This window comes from Capricornis sumatraensis, chromosome 19, assembly GCF_032405125.1.
Source record: "Capricornis sumatraensis isolate serow.1 chromosome 19, serow.2, whole genome shotgun sequence".
Taxonomy (NCBI): domain Eukaryota; kingdom Metazoa; phylum Chordata; class Mammalia; order Artiodactyla; family Bovidae; genus Capricornis; species Capricornis sumatraensis.
In genome coordinates this window covers 11,518,710-11,541,021 of record NC_091087.1, presented here as the reverse complement: position 1 = coordinate 11,541,021, position 22,312 = coordinate 11,518,710, and the positions used below count along the sequence as shown (strand labels likewise).

Here is a 22,312-nt window from a genome sequence, read left to right as displayed (position 1 = left end):
ATGTGAGATTTGAACCAAAAAGAAGGCTGAGCACTGAAGAACAGATGCTTTTGAACTATGGTGTTGGAGAAGACTCTTGAGAGTCCCTTGGACTGCAAGAAGATCACACCAGTTAGTCCTAAAGGAAATCAGTCCTAACTATTCATTGGAAGGACTGATGCTGAAGCTGAAACTCCAATACTATGGCTACCTGATGTGAAGAACTGACTCACTAGAAAAGACTGATGCTGGGAAAGATTGAAAGTGGGAGAAGGGGATGACAGAGGATGAGACGGTTGGATGGCATCACCAACTCGGACATTAGTTTGAGCAAGCTCCGGGAGTTGGTGATGGACAAGGAGGCCTGACGTGCTACAGTCCACGGGGTCACAAAGAGTCAGACAGGACTGAGTGGCTGAAGAACAACAGAATAAGTCAAGCAAGGCCTGAACCAGGGGTGAGGGAGAGGCAGCCCGCCCCATGAACCTAGGCCAGAGGCTCAGCCCCAAACGCGTCTTAGCTAGTGTTTCAGGGTCCCTTCCCAGGGCCCCAGCTCGCCACTGCACAGGCCTGAGGAGCTGCTGTGAGGTGTGCTCCTGCCCAGACGCCACCCTGGGAACAGCCCCTGCTCTACTCTTCTGCCCAGAGCAGGGAGCTGCGCCATACCAGCCTGTGCCCCCGCTGCGGGCAGGGTGTCAGGGTGGAAGTCGACAAACCTCAAAACTAAAGCCAGCCTCCCTTCCCCACCCCTGACTGCCTGTCTGCCCTTCCGATGCCTCCCAGGAAGCCACAGGGAAGGCTCCCTGTGCCCTTTGCCCCCTGGTAGGAGCAGCCTGGGATGGAAGGAAGATGTGCACTGTGCACCCCAGTGATGCTGAACGTTCAGAACCCAAGTGTGCGTTGCAGCCAGAACATTTGTGTCCTCCCTAAGGCCACAGGCTTTGCCCTGACCTCCAATGTGATGGCATTAGGGGCGGGCTTTTAGGAGGTGATTGGGTTAAGGTGAGGTCAGGAAGGTGAGACCCTCAAGATGGTATTAGAGCTCTTAGAAGGAGAGGAAGAGACCCCAGCACATTTGCTCTCTCCACCCTGTGGGGACACAGTGGGAAGGCAGCTGTGTGCAAGCCAGGAATGGGCTCCCAATGGGAACCAAATCTGCTGGCACCTTGAGCTTGGGCTTCCGGCCCCCAGAACTGCAAGACATAACTGCCCTGTGTTTGAGCCCCCATGTGTGATATTTCATCATGGCAGCCGAGCTGACTGAGACCTTGCACTGGGAGCCTCAAGGCTGCAAGGTGACTCCAGGGGCAGGCGGTCGCCATGGCATGTTGCCAAGTCAGATGTCAGCAATGTCAGGAAAACCCACGTATCTGATGGCCAGTGTTCTAAGACCTGAAAGGCACCAGGCATGCTGTTGACATGCCTGCTCCCAGGTGAGGGTTGGGTAGGGGCCCCCCAGCCTGCAGAGAGCTGCCAGCGCCCCCCAAGCACACTGCACAGAGCAAGGGCCTGCCGTGTCTACCGTCCCCTCCACACCCTCCCTCTCGCTGAGTGATTGTAGCTCAGAGGCCGAGTACACAGAGCCAGGCTGGAAGTCCGGCCAAGCCCTCCACACCAGTGACCCTGAGCGTGTCCATCTGCCCGGTGTGTGCAGGAGTCTCCCAGGCTTATCTGGACCCAGTTCTTAGACCACATGGAGGCTTCATTTTTCTCCCTCCTTAGGCAGGGCCACAGGACTCCTCTGAGCCCAAGAGCTATGAGGGAAGTGACATGGATCACTTCTGAGTCAAATCATTGAGTTGTTCATTCTATTGGTCTTTTTCATAATTTATTTGATAAATGCTCTGAAGTGAGGAATTGGTCCAGGTGTAAACCTGTGCCTAGATGAACCCAACTGGTCACTGAGGCTGCCTGGGGTTGCCATGTGTGCACCAGGGCACACACCCACACGTGTACACTGACACTGCCTGAGGTTGCCATGTGTGCACCAGGGCACACACCCACACGTGTACAATGACACTGCCTGAGGTTGCCATGTATGCGCCAATACACACACCCACACGTGTACACTGACACTGCCTGAGGTTGCCATGTATACACCAGTACACACACCCACACGTGTACACTGATACTGCATGAGGTTGCCATGTGTGCGCCAGGGCACACACCCACACATGTACACTGACACTGCCTGAGGTTGCCATCTGTGCACTGGTACACCAGTTATAGGATGAAACCTAATGGGGACAGTCCGGATTTGACTACTGCTAGGTTGTGTTGGCTTAGACCTGCCTGGCTGGTCACACCAGTCAGTATTTTTTAAATGCCTGAAAGCCTGGGAGAAATGGCCATGGGTAGGTGAAGACAGATGCCTCCACCGTAGCAGCAGTATTGTAGGTCCACAGGGCAGACTGGAGTGCTGCAAGCCCTTCTCTTGTGATCAGAATAGTCATGTCAGATCCCAGAGAGGACTGGTCCCTGACAGTGACGTGCTCAGGAGACGGACCTGCACCCATCCTTAGTTCACAAGTCACAGATGGAGCCCACTTTAACACAGATGCTCCAGGCCAGGGCTGATGGATTGACTCTGGGGTTCTTTCGAATTCATTTTTAAGTGTGTGCCAGCAGGAACTTCTGGTCCCTGTATTCACAAAGGAATCTATGACCTCCAGAGCTTTAAGAACAAGTAGATCAAGAAGTTAATGCATTGTAGGGAAGAAGAATTTTCTGGTCAACTAGGCAAATAAACAGAAAGACTTTTTTTTTGCCAAATGCTGCATAGACAGCCTATGCAAAGCCAACTCTAGTCATTTGATTGATATTATTGTTACTTTCCTTGTAATTCCTGGACCAAAAGCCTCCCTTGGTACCGCTTTTCCTGGCCAAATGGTGCTTTCTTCCAAATGCCTCGAGGTGCCTCTCAAATTTTGGAGGGTAGCCAATGCCACAACTCTGAGAAGACACTTAACATTTCCAGGCCTCCAAAGGGCTACAAAAGAGTAACTTATCACAATGTATCCATTTCTTTCCCACATTGTTTTGTGGATTTTTGTACTTTATTTTCTCTCTCACTTCTAAAAAGGATTTGAGATATCTGATTTTGTCAAGATAGAGAGTGTGAATAATCTGCTTGTCTTACCAATGTCAGTTCAGTATAATTTTCAAGGGGCCTGAGATACTCAAGAATCAGTTAATAGAATTGTCTAATTCATGGAGACGATTCCCTGGTGGCTCAGAGGGTAAAGTGTCTGCCTACAATGCAGGAGACCCGGGTTCAATCCCTGGGTAGGGAAGATGCCCTGGAGAAGGGAATGGCAACCCACGCCAGTACTCTTGCCTGGAAAATCCCATGGACTGAGAATTCATGGAGGGTTAACCAGAGAAAAGTCTCCATTTGCTTAACTGTCAGCAGCCTGAAATGCATGTATTTGCTCTCCACTGAGGAAACCAGCCTCTTGCCTGGAAAATCTCATGGATGGAGGAGCCTGGTGGGCTGCAGTCCATGGGGTCATAAAGAGTCGAACGCGACTGAGCGACTTCACTTTCACTTTTCACTTTCATGCATTGGAAAAGGAAATGGCAACCCACTCCGGTGTTCTTGCCTGGAGAATCCCAGGGACGGGGGAGCCTGTTGGGCTGTCGTCTAAGGGGTCGCACAGAGTCGGACACGACTGAAGCGACTTAGCAGCAGCAGCAGCAGCAGCAGCAGCAGCAGCAGTGGAAACCAGCAAGAGTTTCGGGAATTAATTCTCTCTTCAGATGGTTAGGGTTGTTTCTTCGGGCTTTGCTGCCTGTAGAGCCACCATTCTAAGATTGCCTCCCCACTGGTGACAAGAGTTAGGACCATTTTGGTTTGTGATGGTTGGTGTTGCTGTGCTCTAAGTATATCTTTCATGTGAGTCTATTTTATTGTCTCTTTCTGTTACAAAAGAGTCTTTCCAAAATAACCTGATGAATTTAGGAGTTTTGATTAAGGTTTTTCATTAAGGCTTTTTCCCCTGAGCGGACCCGAATTTCCTAAGTGGATGAGGCCAGAGCACGAGGGCCTGCAGGTGGTGCCCGGCTGGTTCCTGACCTGAGCACACTGGGACGTGGGCTAGAGATGGCTTTGAGAAGGATTCTTGCTTCCCCATGTTGAAGGCAGGGCTGCCCCAGCTTCCAGGGAAGGAGGCTGTGTTAGCCCTTCACCAGGGGCATCTGCTTGGCCTTTCTCTTTAGGATGTGCTCAGTTCAGGAGCCCAGCTGGGTGCCACCTGCAGGCCCTCGTGCTCTGGCCTCATCCACTTAGGAAATTCGGGTCAGCTCAGGGAAAAAGCCTTAATGAAAAACCTTAATCAAAACTCCTAAATTCATCAGGTTATTTTGGAAAGACTCTTTTGTAACAGAAAGAGACTCACAATAAAACAGACTCACATGAAAGATATACTTAGAACACAGCAACACCAGCTCCTTTCCCAGGAGTGCAAATGATCATGGTTCTGACAGCACCCTCTGCTGAGAGGGTTGTCTACAAGTGCATGCCCTACACCCAATGTCTCCATCCCCAGCACTGCTAGAGGCACTCACAGAGCCCTCTCTCCAAGAACAGGAGGCCAAACTGGTACTTGTCACTTTTCACCTGGTTGTTCTGGCTGGACATCAGCTGTTGTCCAGGGGAGTATGGGCAGTGGGAGTCATTGAAGCCTCTTGATTCTAGCCTTTGGATCACAGGTGCCATCTGACCCGCTCCCCAGAGCCCTGCCCCAGTGCTGGGAGCAGAATCAGTGAAGACACAAAGAAGGGTTGGTCCAAAGGGTTAATTGACAGATGACTGAAGTCAGGAGCAGAGCGTGAGCCAGGAACATATAACCTGGTCAGATGGAGGCCCTCTCTCCAGCTGACAAGAGAGACCTGGGCATCCTCACGGTGGCATTGTGGATGCTGGGTGGAAAGTCTTCTGTGAGAAAGGCCAGCAGCCAAATCAACAGGATCATTGCAACTACTTGCAATCCTTTGGGTAAAAGTCTATTGAGTGTTTATCCAGATCATCACCATCATAGAAACAGTCTTTAAAGATGAACGTTCTTGTGGAATAGATAAGGCAGATGCCCAGGGAAGCTCTGTGAGGTGCCCAGAACCAGGCCTTATGCCCAAGCCTCACTCTTTCCCATGCAAAGGACAGTGCTGTTCGCTCCATCAGTGTATTGACCCACATCTGGTTGGGACCACATCCTTGTTTTGAAGCATAGCAAATCCAGTGCCTTGTGCTTGAGCTACTTCTGTAGGCGGTCTGAAATGCTCCTAATGGGTCTCCTCGGACTTCAGGGGTATTGCTAACTTCGGAAGTAGACCATCTTAAGGAGGGATTAGATAGCACTCTCTGACTTACTATATCACTCTTGGTCCTCCATTACCAGGAATTTCAACAGCTCTCATTTCTTAAGGGTTACTGAGCCAGTGACATCCTGAGCTGTCATCAGTCAGCCCCTGAGTGCCTGCTAAGAGTTGATGCACAGCTTGTGGGGGCTTGGGCTTCAGACTCAGGCCAAGAAACCTGAGTTGGCCTAGCCTCAGACCTTGCACACCCCCTGGATATCTGTGCCACCTTATACTGGATAAATGTGAAGAGGTGAAGAGGTCCTCTGACTCCATATCTACTGTTTCTTGACTAGGAGACAATGATGCTTCACAGGGCATAGAGTGAAGCCAAACTGGGAAGATTCCGAGGTGACTGGGGTGTCTGTAGTGCAGAACCAGGCAAGGAGAGAGCAGCTGAGAGCATCTGGGGAGCTGGCGTGGGAGCAGCACTCTACGTCAGGGGCAGCCCCTCACTCCTGCTCAGTGAAAAGTCAGGATTCGGTGGGAGCTGCCTCCCAGGTGGTTCTTCCTTTCCACCTTCTTGATGACTTACATCCTAAGACACTTTATGTGACCGAATGAGTCTCTGCCTACACAGTCTCTGTCTAGAATGATGGGACGGTCTTTGGGTCAAATGGTGCCTCCACACATGTTTAGCGAATGCGCACATTGTGTAGAAGGGAATTAAAAATATGTAGGAGAAGGCAATGGCACTCCACTCCAGTACTCTTGCCTGGAAAATCCCATGGACGGAGGAGCCTGGGGTTGCTAAGAGTCGGGCACAACATAGCGACTTCACTTTCACTTTTCACTTTCATGCATTGGAGAAGGAAATGGCAACCCACTCCGGTGTTCTTGCCTGGAGAATCCCAGGGACAGAGGAGCCTAGTGGGCAGCCGTCTATGGGGTCGCACAGAGTCGGACACGACTGAAGCGACTTAGCAGCAGCAGCAGCAGCAGCATGAATGGAGTTCCAGCACACGCCAGATGGTGGTGGGCAACTACCATGTGACAGCCAATCCTCACGAGCCCTTCTAAGGAGAGCCGTTGTCGCCTCCACTTCAGACATGTGGAAACTAGACTTGGCAGGGGGTGACTCCCCCCGGACCACATGCATGGAGGGATGGAGTGGCCCTCAGACTCAGGCCTGCACTACTTCAGGGTCCACGTCCCCCATGTGACCTGCAGCCTCCAGCTCACAGATGAGGGTGGCTTTGAGGGAGCAGAGGGCACGATGGCTTCAGAAGGGCATGTAAGCAGGGCAGCTCTTGAAAATGTTTGAACTCAGATAAGTAGAGAAGAAAGGAGGGAAGTTCCAGGTAGCATGGAGGAACAAGGGACAAACATACATAACTGGTCTGATGGATGGAGAGTGAGCAAGTTTGGTCAGAATCAAGCAGTGTTTCTGGCATCAGGATGGGACTATTGTTCAGTATGTGAGACCATCTTGGACGTCAGAGGGCAATTTGCATGCTTGGAACCTTCCCACAAAATGCCAGTTGCCACTCCCATCCTTGAGACAACCAAAAGGCTTCCACATGTTTCCAAACACCCTCCAGGGAGCCCCTGGTTGAGAACCACTAGAGCAGATGAGAGCTGGAAATCAGGGTGAGATTGGGCATCAGACTAAGGAAAGTGAAAGTGAAGTTGCTCAGTCGTGTTCGACTCTTTGCAACCCCATGGACTGTAGCCTACCAGGCTTCTCCGTCCATTGGATTCTCCAGGTAAGAATACTGGTGTGGGTTACCATTTCCTTCTCCAGGGCATCTTCCCGACCCAGGGATCCAACCCAGGTCTCCTGCATTGGAGGCAGACACTTTAACCTCTGAGACTAAATACAGAGGAATGAGATTAGTCTCGACCTTAAGAGAACAGGAAGTCACTGAAGGTTTATGAGCTAGGAAAAGTGTAAGGGGAAGCACAGGAGAGAGACTGGTGTGGAGGAGAAACTGGGGAAGGGGAGACCTCGTACTCTGATGAGAGAAGACCATCGAGACGGCTGAGAATACTCGTGAGTCACCCCACCTCTCCTACAGCGGCAGTCTTACACGCCCATAGGAAAGGGTCTAGCACCACAACCAGAAGGGCTGATAACAAGATGGATGTGAGGACGTTTTCTAATCTGCCTCCAGAGGAATCAGGACTCTGTGCTCAGGGTACTAGGGACCTAGACTATATGATACCCTGATATTATTAACAAAGAGGAAAGAAGAAAGGAAATGAGGGAAGTTAGAAGAAAGATGACTAGCGGATGGGGGAGGCTTGCCAAAGATTACTTCTTTTCTGTTTCAGTCCGATTTATTTAAGCTATCTCTAAGCCTACATCCCTTTATCCAAGAAGTCATAAAACTTTATCTTGTAAACTTCACCCCAGAATTAAATTGTAAGTAAGGAACACACAGTACCAGCCATGTGTACTTGGCCCAGAGATTACAGGGATCTCAAGTCCGCATTGACGGGTCCTCAGGAAACTTAGCCCTTGTCTCCAGACGGAGAAAATCACAGTCTCTGTGGGCAGAGGAAGAATCCCTCTGATACCCACGCAGGACATGCCTCAGACTGGAGTGGTCTGAGGTGATGGCCATCTCAACATGTATCCCAAAAGGGGGATGTTTCTCCAGTGAGTAAAAAGTGAAACCCAAACCCCTGCTAGTCACTCGGGACCTCTGGGCATCACACTTTGGCCTGGAAAAGATGCTGCAATGGCTTGCATTCCAATTATCAGACAGCTTCAAGAATGATATGTAGTTTTGTTTATAAGGAAAAATGCCAAGCCTCTGAGAAAATTCCCAGAACAATGATTGTAACTCATGACAAGATGGAGCATGTGAAATTTTTCTGGCGCCTTGGCCTTGATTGTTGATATAGAACCTTATGGGGATTTTATTTCTCTCCTCTGAGGAAGTTATGATTGTTTTCATCAGTAATACTGGTTTTAAAAAGTGAAACTTCATGGCTCTTTTGGGAGAATTCAAAGGAATCCTAATCTGAGATCAGTATTCTGAAGAACCTCCTCTGCTCTAGTTCAGCTGGGCTGTAAATCATTTCCCATCCAGAGTAAGGGCTGGTATTACAGTGTATTGTCATCCTGACACTGGAGTTTAAATCAGGGGGTAGGATGGTGTGATCCTAATTTAACAAAATTTGAAAATTTCCCAAGTCCTACTAACTCCCACCACAATAAGGCAAAGCAAATTTTATTATGTATTTATTGAGGAATACCACTGAGGATTGGGCTTCTCTGGTGGCTCAGGTGGTAAAGAATCGGCCTGCCAATGCAGGAGATGCAAGAGATGCAGGTTTGATCCCTGGGTTGGGAAGATCCCCTGGAGAAGGAAATGGCAACCCAGTCCAGTATTCTTACCTGGAGAATCCCATGGACAGGGCAGCCTGGTGAGCTATAGTCCATGGGGTCACTTGAGTCGGACATGACTGAGCAACTATCACTCACTCACTCTCACCACCATGAATATATTCCATACTTGCAACAATTCTGAAAATTGTTGGCCATTATCTCTTCAAATTTTGACTTTGCCTTGTTCTTTCTTTGCTTTACTCTGACTCTAATTGTGTGTTGATCTTCTAACTTCTAATCTTCCGTACCTTTTAATCCCTCTTTCATATTTTCCATTTCTAAATTGTTTCAGTATTTCATTCTGGATGATACCTACTAACTTAACTTCCAGTTCTCAAATTCTTTCTTTAGCTTTTTCCGATCTTCTGTTAAAAGATCTGAGTTTTGAGGAGGATTCTGTGAACACGATGAAGCAGGAAATGCCAGGAATCTATCTCTTTACCAACAATTGTACTGGCAGAATTTCTCTGGTGTACAGTTTTGGATCTCTAGAATCTGTTCAAGGCTTACAACTTTCAGGGGAAGACTTAGATGACAAATTGTGGTTAATTTTGGTGAATTTCAGCTCTTGGCACAGTAGCCGCTCCCCCTCACCCACCCGAGCCACACATCAGGCAGTGTGTCTGTGCTCCTGGAGCACGTTGCACACTTCTTCGAGGAGCCAGGAAGGGCAGAAAGGACTCTGTTCTCCTGTCCTCCGAATATTAAGATCTGTTCCCAAATGTGACCTCTGGTTGCTGCTTTTGATTACAGAGCTGCCGTCTAAGAGACAGGCAGCCGTGGTTTTTGCATCTCTTCCCATTACTAGGGACTCTTTCCCCTTCGATCAAACTGACTTCCGAGGGATTTAATAGGCTGCCATCTCTTTTTTCCCCCAGTTTATTTGTTTCTTAACCCAGTTTGGGGACCCAGATATTAAAGAGTAAGATACTCAAAAAACAACAGCATTTACAGGGAAAATTAGGAAGTGACCAGACATACCTAAGGAAAGTCTCAGAAAGATATAAGGAGACCTCTACACACACACAGCCTATGGCAACTTGAAAAAAATGAACAAATAACCAAAAACTGTAACAAAAAGCAGCAAACCCTGGGGGCGGGGGAGATCCTACTTTCCAGAGTTCCCAGATTATTTAGATTCAAATGTCCATTGTTAAGCAAAATATTACAAGGTACCAAAGAAACAAGAAAGTATGACCCAAAGAAAAAATAATTCAATAGAATCTGTCCCTGAGAAAGACTGATTGGCAGATATAGTAGACAAAAAAACTTCAAAACAGCCATCTTAAAGATGCCTCAAGAGCTAAAGGAAGATATAGAGAAAGTGAAGAAAATGATATGTGAACAAAATGGAAATCTCAACAAAGAGATAGATATGCTCAAGAGATAAATAACCTAAAAATAAACCAAGAAGAAATTCTGGAGCTGAAAATACAACAACTGAAATGAAAAATTCAGAGATTTTTTTTGAATTTCTGGTTTTGAGAAGGCAAAACAAGTAATTCACAAACTTGAAGATGGGACAGCGGAAATTATCCAATCTGAGGAACGAAAAGAAAAAAAGATCAAACGAAAGTGAACAGAGACTAAGGGACCTGCAGTGTTAATCGCTCGGTCAAATCTGACTCTTTGCGACCCCGTGGACTATACAGCCTGCCGGGCTTCTCGGTCGATGGGCTCTCCCAGGCACGAATACTGGGGTGGGTTGTGATTTCCTTCTCCAAAGGGACCTGTGGAGCACCATAAGGTAGATTAGCATATGCACTGTAGAAGCCTGATAAAGAGAAGGGAGAGAATAGTTTTTAAAGTAATGGCCAAAACTCCTCCAATTCAATGAAAAACATAAATGTAAACATTCAAGAAGCTTAATAACTTCAAGTAAGATAAACTCAAAGAGACCCATACCAATGCACATTATAATTAAAGTTTTTAAAGTCAAAGACAAGTGAAAAATCGTGAAAGTAGCAAGATCTTGAAACCATCATATATGAGGAGTAAGATTGTAACCAGATTTCTCAACAGAACGTTGCAAGCCAGAAGACAGCCAATATACTCAAAGTGCTTAAAAAAAAACAAAACCAAAAACCCTGTCAAACAAGAATCCTATATTCAGAAAAACTGTCTCTCAAAACTGAGGGAGAAGTTAACGTATCTCCAGATAAACAAAAAAGGCTGTTCATGACCGCCAGACATGCCCTGCAAGAAATGTTCAAGGGAGTCCTGCAAAGTCAAGTCAAGAGACACTAGACCGTAACTTGAACAGTATGGAGAAATAAAGATCTTATTAAAGCTAAATACACAGGCAGTTATAAAAGCAAGTATTATTGTAAAAATGGTTTATAACTGAACTTATTGTTTTCTACATGATTTAAGAGGCTAGTACATTTAAAGAATAAAACAATTATTAGTAGAAAAGTATTAATACTACTGTAACTTTTGTTTATAACTCCTAATCTTGTCATCTACACAATTTAAAAGACCAATGAACTTAAAATAATTTTTAGTTTGTGTTTTGGGGCACACATACATAATTTTTATTTGTTTGTTTATTTATTTTTAATTGGAGGAAAATTGCTTTACAACATTGTGTTGGTTTCTGCTGTACAGCAATGCAAATCAGCCATAATTATACATATCTCTCCCTCTCAAGACTTCCTCCCCTCCCCCCATCCCACTCCTCTAGGTTATCACAGAATGCCAGGCTGGGCTTCCTGTGTTATATAGCAACTTCTCACCAACTATCTATTTTACACGTGGTAGTGTATATATGTCAACCCTACTTTCTCCATTTGTCCCACTTTTTCCTTCTCCCACTGCATCACAAGTCTGTTCTGTATGTCTGTCTCTCCATTTCTTCCCTGCAAATAGGTTCATCAATATCATTTTTTCTAGATTATATATATATATCAGTCAGTTCAGTTCAGTCGCTCAGTCATGTCCAATTCTTTGCGACCCCATGAATCACAGCATGCCAGGCCTCCCTGTCCATCACCAACTCCCGGAGTTCACTCAGACTCATCATGTCCATTGAATCAGTGATGCCATCCAGCCATCTCATCCTCTGTTGTCCCCTCCTCCTGCCCCCAATCTCTCCCAGCATCAGAGTCTTTTCCAATGAGTCAACTCTTCACATGAGGTGGCCAAAGTACTGGAGTTTCAGCTTTAGAATCATTCCTTCCAAAGAAATCCCAGGGCTGATCTCCTTCAGAATGGACTGGTTGGATCTCCTTGCAGTCCAAGAGACTCTCAAGAGTCTTCTCCAACACCACAGTTCAAAAGCATCAATTCTTCAGCACTCAGCTTTCTTTACAGTCCAACTCTCACATCCATACATGACTACTGGAAAAACCATAGCCTTGACTAGACAGACCTTAGTCGGCAAGGTAATGTCTCTGCTTTTGAATATGCTATATATACCCACTAATACACTATATTTGTTTTTTCTTTTTGACTTATTTTACTCTGTATAAAGGCTCTAGGTTCATCTGCCTCAGTAGACCTGACTCCAATTCATTCTTTTAATGGCTGAATAATATATATCCATTCATTTGTCAATGGACATCTATGTTGCTTCCATGTCCTAGCTATTGTAAATAGTATGCCTGTGAACATTGGAGTACATGTGTCTTTTTCAATTGTGACTTTCTCACAGTATATATGGGGCACATATATATAAAGATGTAATTTTGTGTGGATCACAAGAAACTGTGGAAAATTCATAGAGATGGAAGTATCAGACCACCTTATCTGTCTCCTGAGAAACCTGTATTCAGGCCAAGAAGCAACAGAACCAGACATGGAACAACTGAATGCTTCAGAGTTGGGGAAAGAGTACAACAAGGCTGTATATTGTGACCCTGCTTATTTAACTTCTATGCAAAGTATATGATGTGAAATGCAAGGCTGGATGAAGCTCAAGCTGGAATCAAGATTGCTGGGGGAGACATCAACAACCTCAGATATGCAGATGATATACCACTCTAATGGCAGAAAGTGAAGAGGAACTAAAGAGCCTCTTGATGAAGGTGAAAGAGGAGAGTGAATAAGCTGGTTTGAAACTCAGCATTCAAAAATGAACATCATAGTTGCTGGTCCCATCACTTTATGGCAAATAGAATGGGAAAAAGCAGACGCAGTGACAGATTTTGTGTTCTTGGGCTCCAAAATCACTAGGGATGGTGATGACTGCAGCCATGAAATTAAAAGTCACTTGCTCCTTGAAATGAAAGCTATGATAAACCTAGACAGTGTATTAAAAAGCATAGACATCACTTTGCCAGCAAAGCTCTGTATGGTCAAAGCTGTAGTTTTTCCAGTAATCAATATGTGGATATAAGAGTTGAAGCATAAAGAAGGCTGAGCACTGAAGAACTGATGCTTTTGAACTGTGGTGTTAGAGAAGACTCTTGAGAGTCCCTTGGACTGCAAGGAGATCAAACCAGTCAATCCTAAATGAAAACAACTTTGAATATTCATTGGAAGAACTGATGCTGAAGCTGAAACTCCAATACTTTGGCCACCTCATGAGAAGAGCCAACTCAGTGGAAAAGATTCTGATGCTGGGAAAGATTGAAGGCAAAAGGAGAAGGGGTTGGCAGAGGATGAGGTGGTTAGACAGCATCACTGACTCAATGGACTTGAATTTGAGCAAACTCTGGGAGACAGAGGAACCTGGCCTGCTACATTCTATGGGGTTGCAGAGTTGGACATGTGTCAGTGACTGAACAACAAAAACAGTTTTGTGATATCAGCAATAATGAACTCAGTTAGATGTAACAAGCATATGTAGAACACTCTACCCAACAAATACAGTATATACATTATTCTCATTTCCACGTGGGACACACTCAAGTATAGATTATGTGTTAGGCCACAAATTTAGCCTCAGTAGATTTTAAAACATAGATAACATACAAAGTATCTTTTCTAACTGCAGCCATACGAAGTTAGAAACCAATAACAAAAGGAAAACTCACAAAGTTGTGGAAATTAAACAACATACTTTAAAATGACCAATGGATCAAAGAAGAAATCACAAGGGAAAATAAAGATGAATGAAAATGAAAATACACATACTAAAACTTTGTGGAGAAATGTGAAAGTTGCTAATGGGGATATTTATAGATATAAGCATTTACATTAAAAAAAGAAAGAGATCAAATCCACAGCTTAACTTTACAACTTAAGGCAAGAAAAAAAGAAGAAAAAATTATATGTAAAGCTAGCAGAAGGAAGTAATAAAAATTGGAGCAGATATACATTAAATGGAGAATAGAAAACAACAGAGGAGACAATCAAACCAAAAGTTGATTCTTTGAGAAAAATCAACAAAACTAATAATCCTTTAGATAGATGGATCGAGACAAAAAGGAAACTAGATTATTAAATCAGAAATGAAAGCTGTGACATTACTACCAATTCTATAGAAATAAAAAAGATTATAAGAGAATACTATAAAAGATTGTATTCCAACTGATTGGATAATCTAAATGCGAGCAAATTCCTAAAAACACAAAACATACCAGCAGTAAATTAGGAAGAAATAGAAAAATACAATTAGGTACATAACTAGTAAGAGTTGAATCAGTAATCAAATATCTCCCAACAAGGAAAAGACAGTGACTTGATGGTTTCACTAGTGAATTCTACAAAATATATAAAGAAGAATTACACCAAATTTTCTCAATCTTGTCCCATAAAAACTTAAAAGGAGGGAACACTTCCTAACTCATTCTGAGACCAACATTACCTTGATGTCAAAGCCAAATAGAAGCTACAAGAAAAATAAACTACAGACCAATAACTCTTATGAACATTGATGCAAAAATCTTCAACAAAATACTAGCAAACATAATTCAGAAACATATTAAAATGATTATACATCATGACCAACCAAGTGGGATTTATTCCAACTGGGAATGCAAGGATGGTTAAACATAAATTGATCAATGTAATATGTCACACCAACAGAATGAAGGAAAAAGCTTAGGTAATCATCTCAATTGATGTAGAAACAGCATCTGAAAAAATTCAACACACTTTCATTTTAAAAACAATCAAAAAGCTAAGAATAGAAAGAAACTATTTCCATATCATAAAAGCCATATATGAAAAACCCAGAACAAACTTTGTACCGAACAGTGAAAGACTGAAAGTTTTTACTCTAAGATAAGGAACAGGAAAGAATACTTGCCTTCAAGACTTCTATTTAGTAATAACTTAGTTCTGGAACTTTTAGCCAGAACAATTAGATAAGAAAAAGAAATAAAAGGAATCTAAATTGGAAAAGAAGCAAAATTACCTCTATTTGCATATGTATGATCTTATATGTAGAAAACCCTAAAGATTTTACCAAAATGCTGTTAGAACTAATAAAAAACTTCAACAAATAAGCAGGATACAAAGTCAACAGGCAAAAAGATCAGTAACATTTCTATACATGAAGAATGAACAATCTGAAAGAGAAATTACAAAATTACAATTTTACTTACAACAATATCAAAAAGAATAAAACACTTATGCATGAACTTAACTGCGGATGTAAAACACTTGTGCAATGAAAAGTACAAAACATTGTGGAAAGTTAAAGAACACGTAAACAAGTAGAAACACATCCATGTTCATGGACTGGAAGATTTAATATTAAAATGTCAATACTACCCAAAGTGATCCAAAGAGTCAATGTAATATCTGTCAGAATCCCGTTTTTTTTTTTTTCATAAATAGAAAAACCCATCCTAAAATTTATATAGAAACTTGTGCTGTGTGCTGTACTTAGTTGCTCTGTCATATCTGCCTCTTTGCGACCCCATGAACTGTAGCCCACCAGGCTCCTCTGCCCATGGGGATTCTCCAGGCAAGAATACTGGAGTGGGGTGCCATGCTCTCCTCCAGGGGATCTTCTAACCCAGGGATCAAATCCAGATCTCCCGCATTGCAGGTGGGTTCTTTACTATCTGAGACAGCAGGGAAGCCCAAGAATACTGGAGTGCATAGCCTATCCCTTCTGCAGGGGAACTTCCCAACCCAAGAATTGAACCGGGATCTCTTACATTGGAGGCAGATTCTTTACCAGCTGAGCTATCATGGAAGCATGATAGCTATGGAAGCATGGAAGCTATCAATGTAGAAGCCTAAGAGACCCCCAAATAGTCAGAATAACCTTTGAGAAGAAGAGAAAAATCAGAGAACTCACACTTCCCAATTTAAAAAATGACTACCAAACTACAGTAATCAAATAATGTGGTATTGGGATAAAGACATTCAGTTCAGCTCAGTTCAGTCACTCAGTCCTGTCCAACTCTTTGCAACCCCATGGACTGCACCACGCCATCAACAATTCCATCACCAATTCCCAGAGATTACTCAGACTCAGGTCCATTGAGTCGGTGATGCCATCCAACCATCTCATCCTCTGTCATCCCCTTCTCCTCCCACCTTTAATCTTTCCCAGCATCAGGGTCTTTTCTAGTGAGTCAGTTCTTTGCACCAGGTGGCCAAAGTATTGGAATTTCAGCTTCAGTGTCAGTCCTTCCAGTGAATATTCAGGACTGATTTCCTTTAGGACTAACTGGTGTGATCTTCTTGCAGTCCAAGGGACTCTCAAGAGTCTTCTACAACACCACAGTTCAAAAGCATCAATTCTTTGGTGCTCAGCTTTCTTTATAGTCCAACTCTCATATCCATACATGACTACTGGAAAAACCACAGCTTTGACTAGATGGACCTTTGTTGGCAAAGAAATGTCTCTGCTTTTTAATATACTGTCTAGGTTGGTCATAGCTTTTCTTCCAAGAAGCAAGCGTCTTTTATTTTCATGGCTGAAGTCACCATCTGCAGTGATTTTAGAGTTAAAAAAAAAGTCACCGTTTCCATTGTTTCCCCATTTATTTGCCATGAAGTGGTGGGACCAGATGTCATGATCTTAGTTTTCTGAATGTTGAGTTTTAAGCCAGGTTTCTCACTCTCCTCTTTCACCTTCATCAAGAGGCTCTTTAGTTCTTCTTCACTTTCTGCCATAAGGGTGGTGTCATCTGTATATCTAAGGTTATTGATATTTCTCCCAGCAATCTTGATTCCAGCTTGTGCTTCTTCCAACCCAGCATTTCACATGATGTACTCTGCATATAAGTTAAATAAACAGGGTGACCATATACAGCCCTGATGTACTTCTTTCACAATTTGGAACCAGTCTATTGTTCCATGTCCAGTTCTAACTGTTGCTTCTTGACATACATACAGATTTCTCAGGAGGCAGATAAGGTGGTCTGGTATTCCCATCTCTTTAAGAATTTTCCACAGTTTGTCATGATCCACACAGTCAAAGGCTTTGGCATAGTCAATAAAACAGAAGTATATGTTTTCTGGAACTCTCTTGCTTTGTTGATGATCCAGCAGATGTTGGCAGTTTGATCTCTGGTTCCTCTGCCTTTTCTAAATCCACCTTGAACAGTTGGAAGTTCATGGTTCACATACTGTTGAAGCCTGGCTTGGAGAATTTTGAGAGTTACCTTGCTAGCATGTGAGATGAGTGCAATTGTGTAGTTGTTTGAACATTCTTTGGCATTGCCTTTCTTTGGGATTGGAATGAAAACTGACCTTTCCAGTCTTGTGGCCACTGCTGAGTTTTCTAAATTTGCTGGCATATTGAGTGCAACACTTTCACAGCATCATCTTTTAGTACTTAGCTCAACTATTTTAGGAAATAGCCTAACTGGAATTCCATCACCTCCATTAGCTTTGTTTCTTGTGATGCTTCCTGAGGCCCACTTGACTTAACATCCAGGATATCTGGCTCTAGGTGAGTGGTCACACCATCGTGATTATCTGGGCTGTGAAGATCTTTTCTGTATAGCTCTTCTGTGTATTCCTGCCACCTCTCCTTAGTATCTTCTGCTTCTGTTAAGTCCATACCATTTCTGTCCTTTATTGAGCCCATCTTTGCATGAAATGTTCCCTTGGTATCTCTAATTGTCTTGAAGAGATCTATTGTCTTTCCCATTCTATTGTTTTCCTCTGTTTCTTTGCATTATTCACTGAGGAAGGCTTTCTTATCTCTCCTTTCTATTCTTTGGAACTCTGCATTCAAATGGGCACATCTTTCCTTTTCTCTTTTGCCTTTAGCTTCTCTTCTTTTCTCAGCTATTTGTAAGGCCTCCTCAGGCAACCATTTTGCCTTTTCCCATTTCTTTTTTTGGGGATGGTCTTGATCACTTCCGCCTGTCCAATGTCATGAACCTCCACCCATAGCTCTTCAGGCCCTTTGTCTATCAGATCTAAGCCCTTGAATCTATTTGACATTAGAATCTATAAAGACATTAATAAAAAAATCAATAGAATAGAGATTTGATGAATAAAAACTTGTCTATATGGTCAAATGATTTTTGACAAGGGTTCCAAAACCATTTAATGGGTAAGTAGCAGTCTTTCCAACAACAGTGTTGGGAAAACTGGATAGCCACATGCAAAAGTATGAAACTGGATCATATTCAAAATTAACTCAAAATGGATCAAGGACCTAAATGAGTTAATAAGCTCTAATGTGAAAAAACCTATTAGAAGAAAACACAAGACAAAAGATTGGTGACATTGGTGTTGGCAATACATTCTTGGATAGGATAACAGATCCATGTTAACAAAAGAAAAACAGACAAATTGGACTTTATCAAAACTAAATATTTTCATCATTGAAAGATACCATTGACAGAGCAGAAAGGCAACCCACAGAATAGGAGAAAATGCTTGTAAATTGTGTATCTAACTGGTAATTGATTTATATCTGGAACATATAAAGAATTCAAAAAACTCAAAATAGAGACCAAGCAATCCAATTTTAAAATGGGCAATGGTCTTGAACAGATAGTTCACCAAAGAAAATATACAGATAGCAAGTATGTGCATTAAAAAACTCTCAACATCACTTATCATTCAGTTCAGTTCAGTTCAGTCGCTCAGTCGTGTCCGACTCTTTGTGACCCCATGAATCGCAGCACGCCAGGCCTCCCTGTCCATCACCAACTCCCGGATATCACTCAGATTCGTGTCCATTGAGTCAGTGATGCCATCCAGTCATCTCATCCTCTGTCATCCCTTTCTCCTCCTGCCCCCAATCCCTAGCATCAAAGTCTTTTCCAATGAGTCAACTCTTCTCATGACGTGGCCAAAGTACTGGAGTTTCAGCTTTAGCATCATTCCTTCCAAAGAATGTAAATCAAAACTATAATGAGATACTACCTTATACCCATCAGGATGGCTAGTATTAAAAGAACAGAAAGCAATAAATGTTGGTGAGGATATGATGATATTGGAATACTTGTACAATATTAGCAGGAATGTAAAATGGTATAACTACTGTGGGAAGTGATATAGCTAGCCGTATGGTGATTCCTCAAAAATTTAAAAATAGAACTAGCATATGATTCACTAATTCCACCACCTCTGGATATTTATCCTAAAGAATTGAAAGTGGAATCTTGCAGAGATATTTGTACACTTGTGTTGATAGCATCGTTGTTCACAGTAGCTCAAATGTAGAAGCAACCCAAGTGCCCATAGACAGATGAATAGATAAGCAAAATGTGATTCATGCATAAAATGGAATATTACATTGCCTTAAAAAAGAAGGAAATTCCACAACGTGGGGCAACATGGATAAATTTTGAGGACATTATGCTAAGTGAAATAAGCCAATCACAGAAGGACAAATTGTGTATGTTTCCACTTAAATAAGATACTTAAAGTAGTTAAACTGATAGAGACAGAAAGTAGAATAGTGGTTGCCAGGAGCTGGAGAAAGAGGAGAACGGGAGTTATTGTTTAACGGGCCTAGAGTTTCAGTTATACCAAGATGAAACAAGTTATTGGGATGGATGTTGGTGACGGCTGCGTAAGACTGTGAATCTAGTAGAACCTCTAAATGATACACTTTAAAATGGTTAAATGGTGAACTTTATGTTATGTGTATATACCACCATAAACTATTTTAAAGAAGGAAATGCTGGTGACATGGATTTGAAGACATTATGCTAAGTGATTTAAGCCATACATAAAAGGGGAGATATTGTATGGTTTCAGTCACATAAGGTACCTAGAGCACTCAATCCATAGAGACATAAGGTAGAATGTTGGTTTCCAGGGGCTGGAAAAAAGTTAGTATTCAAAGGGTACAGAGTTTCAGTACAGTTTGAAAGGGTATCAGAAAGGATACCAAAAGGTATCCATTTGGGAAGATGGAAAAGTTCAGGAAGTGATTATGGCTCATGATGGTGATTTTGGCTCTTGACAATAAGAATATACTCAATGCCACTGAACTGTGTGCCTAAAAATGATCTAAATGGTAAATTTCAAACATGGGAATAACATAAACGTCCATCGACAGAAGAATGGATAAAGAATATGTGGTACATGTATACAGTGGAATATTGCCCAGCCATTAGAAAGAATGGAATAAGGCCACTTGCAGCAGCGTGGATGGACCTAGACAGTGTCATACTGAGGGAAGTCAGTCAGACAGAGAAGAAGTATCATATGACACCCCCTTTTATGTGGAATCTAAAAAGAAATGATGCAAATGAACTTACAAAAGAGAAAGAGACTCACAGACTTAGAAAATGAACTTACAGATGCTGGGGATAAGGGATAGTTAGGGACTTTGGAAAGGTCATGTTCACACTGCTGTATTTAAAATGGGTAACCAACAAAAACCTATTGTGAAGGACATGGAATTCTGCTCAGTGTTATGTGCCAGGCTGAATGGGAAAGGACTTTGGGGGAGAATAAACACAAGTATATGTATGGCTGAGTCCCTTTGCTGTTCACCTGAAACTACCACAACATTTTTAATTGGCTCAACCCCAATACAAAATGTTTTTGGTGTTAAAAAAATAAATGGTAAGTTTCATGTTATGTTATATTTTACAAAATAATACAGTATACTAATGCATATATATGGAATTTAGAAAGATGGTAACAATGACCCTGTATGGGAGACAGCAAAAGAGACACAGATGTATAGAACAGTCTTTTGGACTCTGTGGGAGAGGGCGAGGGTGGGATGATCTGAGAGAATAGCATTGAGACATGTATATTATCATATGTGAAACAGATCGCCAGTCCAGGTTCGATGCATGAGACAGGGAGCTCAGGGCTGGTGCACTGGGATGACCCTGAGGGAGGGGACAGGGAAGGAGGTGGGAGTGGGGCTCAGGATGGGGACACATGTACACCCATGGCTGATTCATGTGAATGTATCACAAAAACCACCACAATATTGTAAAGTAATTAGCTCCCAATTAAAATAAATAAATTTTAAAAAATTAAAAAATAAGCAAAAAAGATATGTTTTAAATTTTGATTAATCTTTAAAAATTATTCCTAGAAGTTCTATTTGGTTCTATTTTAAATTTGCTATGTCAGTTTTATAGTTTCCTATTCTCCGCAGATAACTTTTTCCTGCAGATATTTTTTAAGCTTTAAATATCTTTTAACATCATAGACACAGTTATTTTGTAATCTGTGTCTTATGTTTCTAACTGGACTTTTTAGTAGGTCAGTTTCTGCTGTCCATTGTTTCTGCTGGCTCTCACTGTGTTTTTTTTCCATATGGGCTTGGTTATTTTTTATTGTATGCTGCTCATTTTCCTTGCAAAAGTATTTGTGAGATGAAATGCTTTCTTTCAGGATCTGCATTTGTTTATGCAAGTTGTCTGGGGTTCAGTTCAGTTCAGTCGCTCAATCGTGTCCAACTCCTTGTGATCCCATGAATCACAGCACGCCAGGCCTCCCTGTCCACCACCAACTCCCGGAGTTCACTCAGACTCATGTCCATCAAGTCAGTGATGCCATCCAGCCATCTCATCCTCTGTCGTCCCCTTCTCCTCCTGCCCCCATCCCTCCCAGCATCAGAGTCTTTTCCAATGAATCAACTCTTCACATGACGTGGCCAAAATACTGGAGTTTCAGCTTTAACATCATTCCTTCCAAAGAAATCCCAGGGTTGATCTCCTTCAGAATGGACTGGTTGGATCTCCTTGCAGTCCAAGGGACTCTCAAGAATCTTCTCCAACACCACAGTTCAAAAGCATCAATTCTTCGGTGCTCAGCCTTCTTCACAGTCCAACTCACATCCATACATGACCACAGGAAAAACCATAGCCTTGACTAGACGGACCTTAGTCGGCAAAGTAATGTCTCTGCTTTTGAATATACTATCTAGGTTGGTCATAACTTTCCTTCCAAGGAGTAAGTGTCTTTTAATTTCAGGGCTGCAGTCACCATCTGCAGTGATTTTGGAGCCCAAAAAAATAAAGTCTGACACTGTTTCTACTGTTTCCCCATCTATTTCCCATGAAGTGATGGGACCGGATGCCATGATCTTCGTTTTCTGAATGTTGAGCTTTAAGCCAACTTTTTTGCTATCCTCTTTCACTTTCATCAAGAGGCTTTTTAGCTCCTCTTCACTTTCTGCCATAAGGGTAGTGTCATCTGCATATCTGAGGTTATTGATATTTCTCCTGGCAATCTTGATTCCAGCTTGTGTTTCTTCCAGTCCAGCGTTTCTCATGATGTACTCTGCATAGAAGTTAAATTAGCAGGGTGACAATATACAGCCTTGACGTACTCCTTTTCCTATTTGGAACCAAT

The 22,312-nt window shown here is 42.8% G+C and overlaps 1 non-coding gene across 1 annotated transcript; it reads left to right on the top strand.

Moving 5' to 3' along the window:
- The first annotated feature begins 3,200 nt into the window (after nt 1–3,200).
- TRNAC-ACA (transfer RNA cysteine (anticodon ACA)) lies at nt 3,201–3,272 on the top strand. The gene has a single exon. It is a non-coding gene; the product is annotated as a tRNA-Cys (tRNA).
- The last annotated feature ends 19,040 nt before the right edge of the window (nt 3,273–22,312 follow it).